Raw genomic sequence first — 8,609 nt, forward strand, 5'->3', positions numbered from 1 at the left:
GAGGTCCCTCTGTTCCCAGTGCAGATGATCCTGCAGCTCCACAACTACCTCCCAGGTCACTAAACTCACCTGAGATGCTCCGGATGCAGCTCTGCAGCCTCCTCTTGTCCCATGGTGCGTGTTCAGTGCCTTGGGGACATCTGAGCATCACCCGTTGAGACTCCAGGATGGCTTCTGGATGCTCGGTCTGGTGGTGGGTTGGTGGCTTCCATCCCGACTGCTCTCTGCAGTGCCTGCCCAGTCTGTAAGTCTATACAATGAGTCTATATAGTGCTGATCTTCAGCCTGTTGCTTGGGAGAGCGATTCCCACCACAGACACAGCCTCTGTAGTTACACCCAGCAGGAAGGTGGCTTGGCCATGTGGGTTTGCCACCACATTGACCATCCCCAGCTCCCTGGTCTGGTTCCAGAGGAGAAGAGCAAGGACCTGGCCCAGGGCTGCTCAGCTGGAGCACTGAGTCCCCTTCCCCTGGCATGAGCCCAGCTGCAATGGGAACACCAGTGCAGGAATGGCTGTTCACAAGTACAATAGAGGGTCCTGGAATGGCTTTTTGGGGCGTAAGGAGGGAGTTTTATGAGCTCTATTTTCTGCTTCTAATCATGATATTGGATCTGAACAGCTCCACGCCTCAGGGGCCAAGACAGATGGGGAGTTCACATCTATGAGGGTGAAAACGCTCACCCTGCCAAGCCTTTGATTCCCATCGTATCCTTCCTACCCTGCAAACAGGCGGACAGCACATTTCCAGCATAAAGGTCTCCTCTGCAGCTAACCACCTCCAGATTCCCTTCCTAAGCCAGTGATTAGATATTGCTGTATACATAAACACACAGATCACCTCCCCAGGGCTCTTCCTGTCTCACAACCAAGCCCTGAGACCAGCTCCTTGAAACACAAATGGGATCAGAGCTGCTTCCAGGGTGACTGCTGTGGTCCCTGCACCTTCCCAGAGCACCAGGCTTACACCCTGCCCATGCAGCCTCCCTTCACAAGATACCATCACCTCCTAACACCCTGTGCATGGCTGCAGGTGACAGTACCAAGGGGTTGCACGGACTGGGAACCCGTGTTGGCACTGGGATGTGCTGTGGGAGTGGATGGGGATGTGCACACTTGCAGAGGGAGGGTGCAAAACCAAGCCAAGTGTGAGGCAGTGGAGGAATGAGCAACGCACACACACAGAGGAGTGCAAACTGCATTCTCCCTTTGATGGAGGATTGTGGAAACATTACCTTCCCCTGGGGCTCTGCAGTGAAATAACCTGATTATTCATGAGCCAGCTAGAACCATCAATCCCTCATTTATCATCTTCAACACAAATAATCAGGGCAGGAGAGGAACACACCAGTAATTACAGATGTGGTGCTGAAATCTGCCCATTCCATTTAAATACACCCTGCTTACTGATAAGCAGCGATCCAACCTATTCCTCATCGGAATCTGGATTATACAGCACACAAGCCAGCACCCTGCTCTGTGCTTGGGAAAGTCCATTTGGCTCTTGCATGGAAGGGCAGCAAGGAAAACAATGGATATTAAAGAGCACATTTCCCTTGCTGACAAATGCCTCAGGGAATTGAAGCCTTTGTGTTCTTCTTTGGCCTCTTCCACTCACAGGACACTGAGTACAGGGGATGGTGTTAAGCATGTGCCTGGCTGGGTGATGCTGAACATCATGTTAAGGACCTACCAACCTGCTGCGGCCAAACTGATGGCTCTGGAGGTTCCGAGCTGGAGTTTTAGCTTCAGGTCCACCTTCTAGTGAGACGTTATGGGATAGCAGCATCTCAGGCCTCTAGGAGCATCACTGGCTGGTTGAGCACAGTCATTTCCCTGCAGTACAGATTGAACCAGGGGAGACAGCACCCAAAGCCACACAGATCCATAGGGAATCTAGGGGAGCAGCTGAGCACCCTTAAAGCTCTGTCCTGAACCTATATCAAAGTGAAGGTGGAGTGGAGCAGGGGATGCTGGAGCAGGGGATGCTGGAGCAGGGGATGCTGGAGCAGGGGATGATGGAGCAGGGGATGCTGGAGCAGGGGATGCTGGAGCAGGGGATGCTGGAGCAGCACTCACTGCTCGGGTACTTTGCTGATCACAGCTCTGCTTTGCCTCCATAGTGCCCTTGAACTCTGCAGCTTGGGCCCTTGAGTCCTGCAGGGCTCGTGAATGGTTTGGCAGCACCAGCCTCTGTGCAAGCCCCAGCCCCAGCTGAGGTGCACTGCTAATGAGCCATGTGTTCCAAGGGCCTCCAGCCTCGGTGCTGGCTCCTGGGACCCGCTGGAGCCACAGCCCAGCAGAGCCATCGGCAAAGGGACCAGCTCAGTGCTTCCTGGAACAGAGTCATCTATGGGGCAGGTTCTGCTGCCCTCCCCACACACTCACCCCTCCAAAGGTCTCTCAGTGCACTCAGAAAGGGGTGGAAAATATCACATATGCTTTTAAACGCTGCCTAATGGTGAGAAGTAACATCTGGAGAGCAGCCTGACCCCCACAGACTGCTCCATCTCCACATCTCGAGGCAGAAACGGGTCCAAAGGGACCTGTCTGCTCAGTGATGGGGATAACGCTCCCTGTGGGTGCCATCAGCCTGGGGACAGCAGGTACCCAAGAGCCCTGCAGAAGCAGGCAGCTGGATAAAGCCATGCTCACTGCTGGGAGCAAGGGGAGGGGGCTGCTCAGCAGCAAGGTGACTCCTTGCCCGTGCCTGTGCCTCCTGTGCTGCCCCATCTCCCCCAGGTAACAGGGTGCAGCAGAAACCCCTCTTCCTTCAAGCCTGTTCCCAAAGAAGCTCTTCCAGCCAACAGTAACACACTTTGCTTTCCTTCCCAGCACGGCCTGGGGCACAAACCAACATCTGGACCTAATAAAAAGGTTGCCCTCCCCCACAAGGAGACCCAAGAGCAACCTCTGTGATTTGGTTCCCAACCTCTGCTGCTTGGTTTCTGCTTCACCAATGGACAGAGGGGCAGCTCCAGCTCAGGGGCTGCTGCTGGTTTGATGGGGAGCAGGATGGTCCAGCAGCCCACAGGAGCTTACAGATGGGTGCAGAGGGGGTGAAGCTGATGGGTCACACTGCTGAGGAGCCAGCAATGCTTGAACGGGTTGTGCCTTCTCTAGTTGGGGTTTAAGGGTTTGTTCTTCCCTTGAACAGAATGATGGTTGTGGTTCCAACACCAGGAACGCTGGGGATGGCTCCAAGCCAAGGCCCAGGATTAACGTCCCCATGGGGAAAAGCTTCGGTGCTTTGGTCCAACTGGAACGCAGACCCAGACCTGGCACCCACCTCCAGGCACGCACTGAGTGGGATCCTTGTGCCTGACCTCTGGCAGCTGCTTTGTGCTCTGGAAAGGGATCAGGATGAAACAGCAGCACAAAACACTCCTGGATCCTGGCAGGGCTGGATCGGGATCGCACAGCCACGGACCTGCCTCTGCAAACACCCAGGTCAGTGGGGTCCAAACCTCTTCAGAGTCCATGTCCTGCTGGAGCTGGTTCAGGGCCCATCCCATGTGCTGACAGCCACTCTGCAGGCTGGGGAGTGTGTTGGATGGGGATGTGGTGTTTGAGAGCAGCCTTCTGGATGGTGTCTGCATCCTGCTCCTCATGGAACCTTCTCTTCCTGCTGTGAGATGAGTCCCCGCAGCCCATGGAGGTCCCTCTCCTGCAGGCACAGTGGTTTGTGCTAATGCTGACCTGCATTGAGGCTTGATGAGGGCTGCACACCCATGGGTGAGACCTCAGACCAGCCCTCCTCAGGGCTTCTGCTCCCTCCATGAGTAAGGACAGCACTAAATACACCATTGTTACTATGGCCGGACCTCGCAGCTGGTGCCATTGGTGTTTCCTGTCCCCTGGCACTGAGTGTTCTCCATGCATCTCTTCATCAAAGAGACTGCAAATGACCAATGAATACAGGGAGAAGTCAGGGGGGCAGCAAAATGTCTGGACCAAGATCAATCTTTACTGACAACTGCTGCTTTTCCTAAGTGAAAGTTCCCTGTGGAGTTGGAAACAGCGTCTGACTTCAAAGCAGAGCTCTCCAGATGGAGTTTAGCACGGCTGCTAACACCCTGCGCCTCGCCAGGTTACAGGGAGGAACACTTGGACTGTTCCCAAGCAGGGAAACGCACCGGCCTCCCCAAACAGGCTCCAAACGATGTGTGAGCGATGCTCTCTCCACCATGTAGGTGGCAAAGCTGCTCTCCAGGCCTCAGAGAGGAGTTGTTCCTGTTCTCCTCTTGCGAGGTCAGCAAAGGGGAAAGCCTCATCTGGTGGTGGTTACACTGGGGCTGCTGTGTGCAGCAGATGGATGTGGTCCTCTTCGGGTGGGATCCGGATGCTCTCCTGTATCCCATGATGGCATCACTGCTGTGCCAGCAGGAGGGAGCCCCTGAAGCCGGTGAGGCCGGAGGGCAGGGACAAAGCCTGACCTGCACTAAAAGCCTTGAAAGCAGCCCAAGGACTTTACCTTTAAACCCAACTTCCGCAGGTCTGGAATCCTGCACCCTGTTGGGGGATTCCCCCTCCAAATCAGCTGCACTGACCCCAGCTGCAGGCTGCAGAGCTGTGCATCCAAGGGGTTGTTGCTGTGTTCCTGGTTTGGTTCCATGTTTGTGAACACCCCACAAGCTCCTCTGAGCACCTGCACTTCAGTGGGGCTGGCGCAGCTCTGTCCGCACACAACTGCTCCCAGCTCCCGATGGTGCTGAGCGATGTATGAGCCCTGACAAACACTCGTCTGGGTGATTACAGGAGGCCAAGGACGAGAGCATAAATAAACCTGACAATGAATTCAGTGTGCACAGCAACACTTGTTCCCAAGCACCTCATTGAGCCCGGCTCTTCCCAGAGGGGCACACAGGCCAAGGCAGAGCTCAGCCAGCCCAAACACCCCTGCCCAACGCCCTTCAGTGTCCTGGTGCTGATAAGAGCCAAGCATCCCATCAAAAGCCTCTCTATTTTCCTTCCAAGCTCCTCGCCAGCCCCAAACGTCTCATCCCCTGCCAAGATCAGCTCTTTACCCTCAGCATGGTTATCACAGAGCATGTATAATTTCACAGCACTGACGAATGACTGCATGGATTGCAATTGCCAGGAGAGTATGAAATGCTTCCTGCTGTAAGGAGACCAGGAATGGTGACCAGCTTGCCTGGCCAAAGGCATGTCTGACCCAGGCAGATGCTGAGCTGAAGAGCCCCTGCTCTGCTGGGTGCTACCAGCACATGGCCTTTGTGTTCTGGTGTGTTTTATACATACATATATATAGATATGTATATATACATGTGTGTGTGTATATATATACATTATATATATATATACACACACACACATATATATATTTCTTCTTTCCAATCTCTCCCTGCTCATCACTGGGTACCACATCCGCATCCCTCTCCCTGTCACCCACAGCACATGCAGATCACAGGGAGGATGCTGAAGCAACACCGTGCCCTGGCTCACACAAGGACAACCTCACCTCGTGTCTTCCTCCCCTGTTCTCATCACTCAGCCTGGCCCAGCAAAATATCTTCCTCTTGCTTTAATTCTTCCCACAACAATCCTCATAATCCCAACAAAACACGAGTTCATCACCAGGAGAAGGTCACAATGCTCCTCACAGCCTCTGTCCAGGGCAAAGGCAGCAGGGACCATCTTCTATCTTCCCCATTCAAAACCTGCCTGCCATCCCATCAGAATACAAGTCTGGACTTTGGACTGTTTTAAAGCCATCTGCTTTTGTCCCTTTTCATCCAAAGCTTTATGTGAGAGCTGCTCAAGTAGAGCTAAACTTTTCCATCATTAAATCCTAAATGTTGGCCTTGACTTTATTTCCCACCTTCTGCTTCAGCATCAGTGTGAATTACTGACCAGGGCTGCTGCTGTCAGCCCTCAGCAGCGTCTGAACTGGTGCAAGAGGCTGAACAGCTTGGCTGTAAATAAGGCAAAAGCCTTTCCAAGGAATCCTGCTGTAAAATCCACTTCTCCAACCCACAGCCCTTCACTGGATGACATTCCATGCAGTTACTGAGCCTGCCCTCACACAGAACCATACCCTCGGCTCCCTGTACCCACATCCATCACCTCACACACCCCACGGCAGGGGTCAGTGCTCCTGGAGCATCATCCCTGTGGCTCCAGATGCAGGAGAGGAACTTGAGGACCCATCCAAGTCATCACACCCCAAAGTCAGACCCCATGGGATGGATGGCAGGGGTAAATCTACACCTGCAAACAGACACTGGGGCTGCTGTTTCATTAGGCAGTGTCTGATTGGCCTCCCCAGTAACCTCCTGCAGGGCTCATGTGGCATCACCCACATCCAGAACCATTTTAAAGTAATTCTCTTTTAAAATCCCACTTAAGTTAAATGTTAAGTTTCAATCACAGTTGACCAGTGCTTACCTTGGCTGCTGGTCGGAGAGCAACGAAGGTGTCCTCCAGCATCACTGCTGCTCCATGCGGGCACAGATGCAGGTATCCCTTGGTGAGGGGCGTTTAGCCAAGGGATCTGTGGTCCCACAGACATCCTTGGGTACCACCAGCTCCTGCAGTCCGTTGGGAGGGGGGGCAGGTACTTCCATCAGCCCCATTGCCAGCAGTGCCATGGCATGGTCACGGTGTAGCCAGTGGGCACACACCACACAGCCCAAGCTGTATCATCCTGGGGTACCCAACACTGCAGCCACCATCCCTTTGCCCCATCTCAGCCCTTTTTACCTCGGACACCCCATTAGTGCCCATTGGCACAGGCATCCCCAACCCACCCCATCACCCCTCTCACCACCATCCTCCCGCACTGTGTTTTGGTGCCAAAGAAGGCGGTTTTGGTTGTTTGGGTTGGTTTGTTTGCTATTCTTTATTCTGACACCAGGAGGGCAGTGTTCAGCACTGCTGCCCACACCACTCACTGGTGGGCATGGGAGCAATAGAACAGTGAACCAAACCCCTTCACCTCCAGCAGAGCAATCCCCCCCTCTGAGCAAGCTACAGCAGGATTTACACCCGGTGGGTTCTCTGGACAGCCCCAGCTATGGTACAGCTCAGCTCCAACCAGCGATGCACAGGTGGTGGTACAAGAGATGCTTCCCCCCTCCCGGTACAGCTCAAACGATTGAATCATCCCATAACTTGTTTGCCTGTTACAAGTCACAAACCTTAGCTTTAAACTTGGGGTATTTAATAGTTCCAGGTGAGTTTCTGTGGTCGGAGCCTGCCATGAGGTTTTGGGATGCTTGAGGATGCTTCGGTCCCCGGATGAGGGGTGAGCAGGGGGGGAGCATGAGGAGGGCAGGATGGGGACAGCAATTCCCCCTTTCCCAAACCTGTGCTCCCCCAGCCCACGTGTGAGCAGGGAAATGGGGGCATCACCCCATAGCAGATCCCCAGGGCTGGGTGCACCCCCACCGAGCAGCTGTGGGCCTCATCCCATTGATCTGACCCTAATCCCTTCATCTGCAGCAAGAGGATGCTCCCTGCTCCAGCACCGCAACAAAGGGGCTCAAAGCCACCGATGGCAACTGCCCTGTGTGTTCCCATGGTGTCCCTGCTGCAGGAGCCTCTGTGGTGGGATGGGGCATGTGTGGGGAGAGCAAATGATGGAGAAGACAAAGCACCAAAACCAACTGTGCCGTGGGGCTGAGCTCCTAACAATGGAGATTCCGGAGTGCAGGATCAAACCCTGCGTGGCCATGGGCTGCTCCCCTCCCAGCCCAGTCCTGGTGTGATGGGGACACATAGCATAGAGCTGGGAACACCAGTGATGCATCAGGAATGATCCCAAGGGATCGCAGGGTGTGAGGCTGATGGAGCCTGGCAGTGGTTGGGGGTCACTGCACAGCAGCCCCACAGCACCATGTCCTCCTGCAAGCACTGATGGAGGAGACCCTCTGCCCAACCACAGACCCACCAGCACCCAGCCACAAACCCACAGGGACCAACACCACCTCTCCAACACCTCAACCCCTTTGACAGCCTCACGGCACAGCCATGGGGGCTTCAGTCCCCCCAGATCCAACCCTCATCCTGCACACACCAAGGACATGGTGGAAACTGGGAAACAGAAGCACAGCTGCAGTGTTAGCACCAAGGGTGGGACAAGCTCCTTACCCCCATCCCATGGTTCCAGGTACCACCATGGGCAAACACTGCCTGGCATTAATGGGGAGAACAACCCAACCCCTGCTCGAGGGCAGCTCCTGGCTGCAATCCGTGGCGCTTCCCGATGTCCTGATGTGGGGTTGGCATGGGATACCCACATGCTGTCCTAGGGATACTGGTCATTCCACATCCACCTTCCACCATCACCTTCCTGGATGCGGAGACACCAATGCAGCACACAGTATCGCTGCTGTGCCAAGTGGGAACTTTATTCTTTGCTGTGATTTCTTCCTTTCCTTTTCCCTATTTTTTCCCCAAATAGGTCAAAGGAGGTGGCTTTGAAATGGGTCAGATTTGGGATTTCCTTTCCTTTTTTCCCCAGCAAGATCTGCAGCACACAAAGAGCACCCTGCGCAGCCCTCAGCTCCGGTTAGCTTGTGCATGGCAGAGCCACGGAGACACCAGCAGCGAGACCCTGGGAATGGACAAACTTCCACATCTCTTGTG

The sequence above is a fragment of the Melopsittacus undulatus genome, chromosome 12 (genome assembly GCF_012275295.1).
Source record: "Melopsittacus undulatus isolate bMelUnd1 chromosome 12, bMelUnd1.mat.Z, whole genome shotgun sequence".
Classification (NCBI taxonomy): Eukaryota; Metazoa; Chordata; class Aves; order Psittaciformes; family Psittaculidae; genus Melopsittacus; species Melopsittacus undulatus.